This window comes from Saccostrea cucullata, unplaced genomic scaffold, assembly GCF_032062105.1.
Source record: "Saccostrea cucullata isolate Sc308-1 unplaced genomic scaffold, CSIRO_AGI_Scuc_v1 ctg6847, whole genome shotgun sequence".
Lineage (NCBI taxonomy): Eukaryota > Metazoa > Mollusca > Bivalvia > Ostreida > Ostreidae > Saccostrea > Saccostrea cuccullata.
Window position 1 is genome coordinate 18799 of NW_026928589.1, and position 9396 is coordinate 28194.

The following is a 9396-nucleotide window of genomic DNA, read 5'->3' on the forward strand; positions in this document are numbered from 1 at the left end:
TTCAACCAAACTTGTATACATCCTGGAGTGAATGGAATCTAGCATTTTTTAACTGATGAGCCATGCAATATTTACAGGCGAAACAAACCAAGAATTTATGTAAATCTGGTAATGTCTGTTTACAATCCTCACCACAAGAACCATTATCTGTGAGGATTTTTTTGTATCTGAATCATTTCAATAACCTGATTTATTTGCTCTAAATTGTGCTGAACATTTTCCGTATAGAAAAGTAATGCCCCTAATTTGCCAACCTTTGCAAAGGTGCTAGGTTGATATGTGAGTGGAATGAAAAAGAGTGTAAAACAAAATAAGTAATGAATTGATTTAGAATTTCACCTTTTTATTATTAAAAGAAAATTCATTTTACAGACATAAGAGTCCTATGCACTAGACCTTTAGGTCACGGTTGACAGAAGTTGAAAGTGTTGTGTTCAGTAGCGTCCGTAGCAAGGGCATTCTCCTGTACAAGCCATGGGGATACGACTGTTGATAAAAGAAAATGCATGTAAAAATTATCTCGTATAAAATCATTTTCAAATATGATAATGCTTTGAAAGGTATGCATTTTTTTTTTACTTTTTTTCTGGAAGACATATTTTGAGAGTGTAAGAATCAAGAATTTAACTGATTGTACATATATCATTATTGTTAAATATTTCCCTTTCATGTGAGTAGGATAAACAAGATTGTTAACCACGTGTTTTATGCATTTTCCTCCCAGCTTTGTTAAAATAGAAAGGAAATTGTTCCAGTTACGTTTTCCTATAATAACATAGATGTTTATTTGAAATTCAGTAAATAAAAGGAAAAGAGATTTAAATAAAGTGTTTCACATACGCGCATGCCAGGCATCCAGTATTGGAGTACGTCTGTCCGTCTACACCACACACAGGATCCCAATATTGAGCACAGGCACATCCATTATTGGAATAAGATCCTAAAAAGGGAATTGAAATGTAGAAATTTTATTTCATATCCACTGATACTTTTTTCCCCCTTTAAAATCTTATTATGCAATAAATTAATGGAAAAAGTAATAATCAGGTATATAAAAGAGCCAATTTTGTGAAACAATTAAGTGTCAAATGTACGCTACTTACCGTGCGGATCAAATCACAAATTAGTACATAATTCACTTGTAATATGCAATTATGCCCATTTATTGCACGGGAATTTTGCGAAATTACAATTACTGAAAGCTCTTTCCTACCTCATTCATCACCCTTAAGATTTAACATGCGTAAGCATTGAAATTCATTTGTTTTAAAGATATAAAATAAAAAGTGACACAAAACATTTATATGAAGAGAGGTGTATAAGTACATAAACACATGACAAACTTACTGAAATAATGCAGAAAAAATCATCGGCAAAGGCGCTATTTGCTATTAAACTTTAGCACTGAACAAAAAAAATAAATTAGACAATTGTTCACAACTTCATAATTTTCATTTTCCACTGTTCATTGATTCCAAATCTATTTCTTATCTTTACTCAAGTAAAATCGAATAAAATTTTGTCTAATATATTTTGAGTATTATTTTAAATGATAACTTATCGCCAGACTTACTTTTGTCTCTCTTTGTCTGAAATTGGTACAAACTGAGTGAAGAGTTAGATGTTGATTTATGGCATTTGTCTATACCTGGCTTACTAAATAATTGAATAAGCAGCGAAAATATATCACTGTATAATAAAATAAAAAAAAAAAAAAAAACAACAACAGATTAAACCAAAACATGCAGTAAATAACATATATTGCATGTTTACTAATATGACAATTTTTGAATGCTTGATTTATTTTTCTTCATTGTTCCTTGCGTGCTAATCTATTTTGTATTAATAAAAAGTATAATTTTTGTTAAGATTAATTGAAATAAAAAAAAATATGTAATTTTTTAAATGATAACTTGATTATCATCAGACATTTTCGTAAGAAAAATTGCATTTTTCTTATTGAAAATTTGTCTTAGGTGGAAAAAAACTTAGCGAAGACTTAAGGTTGCTGATTCATAATATTTGTTTCTACTTTTCTTTAAAATCTTATCGCATAACCTGGAAAGGAAAGTGTTCATAACCTTGACAAATATGTTGAAGTAAAAGATGTTAAACTTAAGGGTTAGCCAATTTTTCCTTGTTTTGCTTCTCGCTTACAGTAAAGTATGCTGAATGGATTCTTTTCTTTAAACGTTAAATTTAAACTTGACGACAATTTCCTGTTGGTTAATGCCAGCTAACATATTGACAGTACAACCTTTTAAAGACATTACCAACTTAAAAACCCAATTTCAATTTACCTACCTTCACTTGGGGCTACCAAGAACAGGGCCACACACACCAATACGACAGTACTTCCTCCTAACATCCTGGATAAGTCTAAAGATCATTGTAGATATAAATTCACAATTCTTAATTTATACTTTCTGTTAGCTCCTCCCACTACAGGGAATTCTATTTTGCTGTCTAAGGATTTCCAAAATTGAATGTACATAAATCGACATTGTGTCAAGATCCCAAAAACCACTGATTGTGGCATCATGATTTACCTTGTAAATTAAATCTACGTATGTTATAATGAGGATACAAAAGATTTTATGCATTAAAATATTCATTTGTACAAAAGTGCATTATGATTATAATAATTTGTTTCTTTTTAAATAGCTGATATTTATTACACAATCTGTGATTCCCGTATATATGGACATAACCATGAATGTTCAACCACGTGCCTTGTACTTTGTATGCACAGGCGTCGGAACCGGGGGGGGGGGGGGTCTGCAAAGGGGTAACTCCGAACAGCATTTTAATGAAGGCGACGGAGACATGCTTTCTTTTTTATCTTTTGACACATCATATTGTTTCATCCAGGGTATTGTTACTTCCGTCAAATATTACTACTTTTATTTTTCAAAATTCATTTTCACTTTTCCTCTTTAGATATGATAAGTATATGCGTCAAAGGCTAAAATCTTAAGTGCGGTTACATGTACCTGTTCTTAATATTACTGGCCCTCTAAATCAAAATATATTAAGGTATGAATCATTCTTATATTTCTTGAATCTATAGATTAATGCAATTTGCAAAGAATCAATAAGACAATATCATTTAGTGATGGTATCATTTAGATTGAATTTGACGGTTTTATATTAGACACAATGTCAAATAAATGTCATTATTATTTTTCTGGATATTAAGAATAAAAAAAAACAATTGTTGCAAATTATGCGATGTCTATAATTTCAATTTCAAAAGGTTTCATGTTACATGTATCTCTTTGCATAAAAGATATTAAATATAAGGTGTATGACATTATATTAACAAATTAACATTAAAGATTCACTAACCTGGATTATGGCTAATCCGAAAAACTAATTTCTTTTAAGGATATATTAATGACTTTTATATGCTTCCAATTAATTGCAATATTTAATTTTGAAAATCTATTTAAGTTTTTTATTGTGTAAAAAATTTTGACTGAATTAATTGTCTGATATTAATTTTGAGTATCATTTTGTTTCTTGATATGTTATTTTATCGTATGTGAAAATCAAAAGAGAGATATTTTCATACGCCGTCATTCCGCCAAAAATATAGTCCCTATTAGATTTTAAACTCAGTCTACTATTTTGATTCAAAGATGAACGATGTAATGAGGAAAGAAAATAATTATCTTTTTAATCTCTTACATTTAAATATACAGGACATAAAATCAAATATAATTGGATATTTCTCCTAGTCCAAAACCAGAAAATAGCACTTTAGCTTAAACACCCCTACTGATGTGTTCGGAACCTTATATTTTCGGTGTTCTGCAGATCATAAAACCCGATGAGTTCAGAGTAGCTCTGGCAGTGGATCTGGCGAGAGTTTGCGAGACTATAGCGAGATGGGTAAATTATTCACGGAAATGTGGCTAGAAATGGCAATCGCATGGAGACATGGTAAACAGAAAAGTTATGCCGCCTTTCAGTGTTCACCACAATATAATATATGTAAGAATGTACTTCAATCGATCTCTATTGCATTCATGAACCTAAAATAAGTTACTATTTTTGATACAATTTTCTGCAGTCATGAATTATAATTTCTGTTTGGATAATATATTTGCATGGAAACCGGGACTATATGTTTTGGCGTCAGATAAGCAAATCTGGCACCAAAATGAATTTGACTGACAAATCAGCTGAATGAGAAATGCATAATGATTTTTGTATGAACACTACAGGAATTCTACGCTTGAAAAAAGAAAATTTTTCTGGCGATCGGAAAGGCACAAAGATAATTTTCCATAGTTTCTAATATTTGTATTTTGTTCACAAGAAGATTTTCTTTTTATTTTACACTCCATTGACATGATCATATTTTAATCTGAACCACATGTTCCAAGTAAAATGTAAACATTTTTTGCGTAAACGTTGCTATTCATTCAACGAAAAAAAACATTTTTTTTTAGCGTAAACGTTGCTATTCATTCAACGAATGGTCAGATGCTGGCGGTAATACTCTCTTTGCACAATAATAACAGTATCCATTTTGTAAGGCAAACAAAGGTTTTTCAGTGTAGTTGATATTTAACATTTTTAAGCAGCGCGTATTGGTCACTTGTGACCTCTAATTTTCTGCTGCAAATAATTATGAGATTTATTGTTATCCCCCCTTTAGCAACACTTTTCTGTTGCAAATCATGTCTTTCAGAAAGGACTGGAAAGTAATTTTTACAGGACATGTTTTCAATGGAAATAGTTTATAACATTTTCCTAAATACTGCCAATTTGTTAGTAAAACCGGTTCTACCCTTTGACCTTTGAAAAGGTCAACCTAAACCACGTGACTTGAATTTCAATCACAATAACAATAGTAGAAATGCTAATTCTTATTTTGTAATGTCCTATAATATTTAAATCAGAGAGAGAGAGAGAGAGATTACCATAAAAGGGTTATCAAAAAGTTCTTAAACTGAGGCTTTGAAATATGTTTTAAGAAGTCTGTGCTTTACAATTGATTTGGAGCATAAAACATCAAAACGTAAAGAAATCTTGAAACCTTTAGCTTGATACGATCATTATTTGCCAAATTTTTATAAAATAAAAACGACAATCTATGATCATCTGGCGCTGTCACCGATTGGTTTCATGACGTCGGATAACGTAACTAGTTTTCAATGTCTTTTTCTACCTTATACAAAACATATTTTGATGAGATTTCCTAGAGCTTAGTGAGGACTTAAACTTGTTTACATCAATTTAGAATGTCATGACCTGCGGCTTTCAATGAATATAATTTTCCAAATGGATTTATACATTGGGAGATCTTCGCTTGATTGGGGTGCCAGAATATTTTGATTTTGGGAGTTCAATATCTACAACACTTGATCAACGTTATTTTTTGACGTGATTGATTTTTCATACCTTGACTACAAATCGACATAAACTGTGCACCCTGTTTCTCTTTCGAATCTATTTTGACATTACTTTGGATGCATATTATATTTCCCTGTAGCCAATTTAAACATTTCTTAAATCTTTACCAGTTTCTTTTTCAGGGGCAAAACTTTATAGAATGTTGAGAAAAAGGAAATCTCTTCCCTCTTTTGACGTCATTTTAAAGGCCTTACTTGTTTGGATACTCCATAAGAATTTAAAATAAAATGAACTTTGTTTCGTCTATGAATGATAGAAAACGCAACATTCTTGACTAATAAGAAGAAAATGGACATTTCTTAAGACTTTTTTTTCAAAATTTTAGCACCGTTTTCTATGTATTTATTTGCTATTAGAGTATATCACAGATGTTAAGATAAATAATGAGGGTAAATTAAATAGACTGTGCATAAGTTATGTCATATAAGAAGGTAATTAAAAAGGGGCCACCACACGGTATTCAGCTCAAATAGAAACAATCTTTTTAATTTCTTTGCTTAATGAAAATATTATTCCGTGTTTACAATATTATTTTGATATTATGAGCACATTTATATAAAACATTTTAAATTAAAATCACCCCTTGGAATTAGATAGACCCTTGTCAACTTTAAATTTTAAATCAATTTTAGAAAATCACTGTACTTCTTTAACAAATAGTTAATTTCACCTATGTTTATTTGCATTGGCAAAATGTCACAGTGAAGTGCACATAACTTTAATTACAAAGTACGACAAACATGCACTCTAAAACTTGCAAATTAACATCTTTTTTATCTTGCTTCAAAAAACATTATAAATTATGCATTTTACAATTGCAACAATAAAATTATTACTCTGAACAAGACATCAAAATTTAACAATAAGTAACATTTTACTTTACAGAAACACGCTTACAAAAATTAATTTTAATTTTCCAGTGATTTTTAAACTATGTCTAATGTTATGCTATGTCTTCGAATGCCCTGTTTAGAGCATGATGTAACCATGATGACAAAAATTAGTATTACTGATATTAAAATAGCATTGCCCTGTCCCTTTTTAAGAAAACGAAGTGCTGTTTATTTTTTGTTAAATAAAAATAAGGTAGATAACAAAGCAACAAGCAATATAGAAATAATACATACACAATAATTCATCGGCTTCAATTATTATCTAGACTTAGTAAGATTGCAAATCAATTTCATGAATTAATGCAAAGTTTGATTATAATAATTGATTTTTTAAATTTTACTCTATATCTCTGTTTATTTCTGTGACAGCTATCGCAAATGTGTTTGTTTGCATAACTAAGCAGGAAACAATGCTTGGACTTAGAGCAAGCTAGTGTACACAACACTGAGTTTGTAACCGAATCAAAAATCAGGTTAACTTGAAATAAGCAAGAATCGACACAAGGCTAGTAAGCTGTCATAAACATTTCCCTTTGTTAAGTATATTTATGTACAATTTCCAGTGCAAATACATTTTGATAAAATTAATTTATCTGTAGGACCTTTCATTCATTAACATTACTGTGCACTGTCGTGAACCCAACTCCCACAATTATTGTACTATATTCGCAGAATTTTAAGAAACTGCCTCCAATCTCCATTTTTATAAACAACAAGACACTTTGGTATATTGCACTTTGCCACTTATGTGACTTTCATTTTAGAAAATACATGTAATTATTTATGTAATAATTGGTCAAGAAATCCATAAAATTATTGATAAACTACTTATTATCTGTATCAATATATCTTGGTATTAGATAACCATTAACGTATTTTTCACGTAAAACATTCAAGTATGGAACAATTTAGCTCATCAGGATTTATGGCATCGACATAGAACGGATATTACCTTTGTTAATATTGACAATACGTCAATTTGTAAAGTAACACATTTTTCATGATCAAACATTTGGGTTTTTTCCTACCGGTAAAAAATATCTAAAATCATCACATTTAAGTACATGAAGAACGGGGAAAACGGTACCATTTGTGCCATTTATTTGGAAAAACGAGCACATATTTTTAAGTTAATTATGTTTTATGCTTCAACCCCAATTTTGTTAAGGTTTGATGACACTTGTAAAAGACGGACATTTTAAAGACATATTAAGGGTTTTGAGATAATCATTTTTTTGTTTTCCTTGTATTATAAGTCAAAGACATTTTACATTTGTACTTATTTATTAAATCATCCCGCAGGGTTCTCCATGAGCTGTTTTACAGTGTTGCTCCCGGCACAGTAAATTTTTCTCTGACACAGTAAAGATTCAATATTTATCCCTGCGACACAGTAGAAATTTTGCCGACACAGTAAGATCTGTGATAATGAGATAAACCAAACATATAAATTCTCTCTAACTGAAACTTTAATCAAACAATGATATCGTCTTTCAGTACTGAAAGGTAGAGTACTTAATTATTAGAGCATCACCTTGCATAATCAATTATCTCCTAGACCCTCTCCGGACTTTTCGCATGGAGGAACAAAGACAAATAATTTGCTTTCACACTTCCATGAAACGGTTAATTGGTAGTTGCATTAAAATATATTATACAGTATTTTTTAAAGATATTTAATAATGTTTTTTCTATAGAGCCACGGCTCTTGAATTCTGTCAGTACTATATTAAGGTTCATAAACCCTCTGCTCACTTATAAGAAATTTTTCTTTAACTTTTATGATCTTCCAAAGGAAATGTATAAGCTGAATAAAATACAAACAATTATAGCATAGCTTACGGGGCAAAATTTGAGAAAAGAGTCACTTAAACTTGACTTATTTATAAAGGAATAATAGATATTTGTGACATTCAAGTTATCTCTCTTATCAGAGTATCAATGTACCTTAAGTCAAACACAACATCGTAACGAAGTCATTTTATTGCTGTAAGTAAAATGCTTTATTTTTCAACATGTTAATTAAAGAGACTCTTAAAAGTATTTTACTATTCTGAAGTTTCTTTCTTTCTGTGTGTGTAATTCGCTGGTAATTCGATCAAGAAAATTGACAAATAATCACGGCATATTTACATTCAAAAATGTTACATGTAAGTAGTTCGACGGGTATCGACTAGAATTTCCTCTGTTTCTCCGATCATTTTTTTTACTATTATCAATATGTACGACCACAGAATAAGTGTAACGAATAAGCGAGTTTTTTTTTTAAAGTGGGTGTATGTATTCTTTTGTAATTATAATGAATAGTGATTCAGTTGCAAATTTGATCGTGAAAATACCGCGAAATTTTAATGCTTCCAGTAAACTCTGCAACACAGTAAAATTTCAAATGATGGAGAACCCTCCTGATCCCAATTTCTTTATGAGAGGTTAGAAACTTCATTTATAGGAAAACAAATATATCTATAAGACCTAATTTTCTAATTTAGCGCCCATTTTCGCACCAGTTTAAAAATAGGGATCAAAAACTTAACTTTTGAAAAAATAAACTTAACTTTTTGAAAATAGCGAAACTCTTCATTTAAAATACACCATATATAATTTACATTAACTTCATTGTACATGCAAAGTTTGGGGGAAATCTAGGTCCAGATATTTTTGAGAGACCGTCTTAAAAGACAGGTACATTTACCAAAGAATAAAATAGGAAAATGTCAATTTTTAGCACTATAAAGCAAATTATACAAATACTACAATAGACATTTTGTTCAAACTATAATATTTGATGAGTAATATTATATTATACAATATATGTAAGAAACACAAAATTATACCGTCTTGTTACCAGAAGGGGCATCCCAAAATGCAAAAAATAAGCAAATTTTACTATGTTTATCGAGTATTACAAAATATGACGTACGTATGTTAAGGTTACAACCAAATATTCTACTTGCCTACATGATATGATGTCATAGTAAGCTATATGACGTGAAGTGTAGAGATAACAATTTCTTAAAATCGATATCTACAGATTGATCTGAGGACCTAAGAATAAATCAAAATATTCAGAGGCATAAAA

At 30.2% G+C, this 9396-nt stretch overlaps 1 long non-coding RNA gene across 1 annotated transcript; it reads right to left on the reverse strand.

Annotated features, from left to right (window-relative positions):
* Window positions 1–322: 322 nt before the first annotated feature.
* Window positions 323–2387, reverse strand: LOC134278079 (uncharacterized). Its single transcript, XR_009994375.1, has 3 exons — window positions 2305–2387; window positions 841–940; window positions 323–486 (listed from the first exon to the last, which is right to left on the reverse strand). It is a non-coding gene; the product is annotated as an uncharacterized LOC134278079 (long non-coding RNA).
* Between the last annotated feature and the right edge of the window lie 7009 nt (window positions 2388–9396).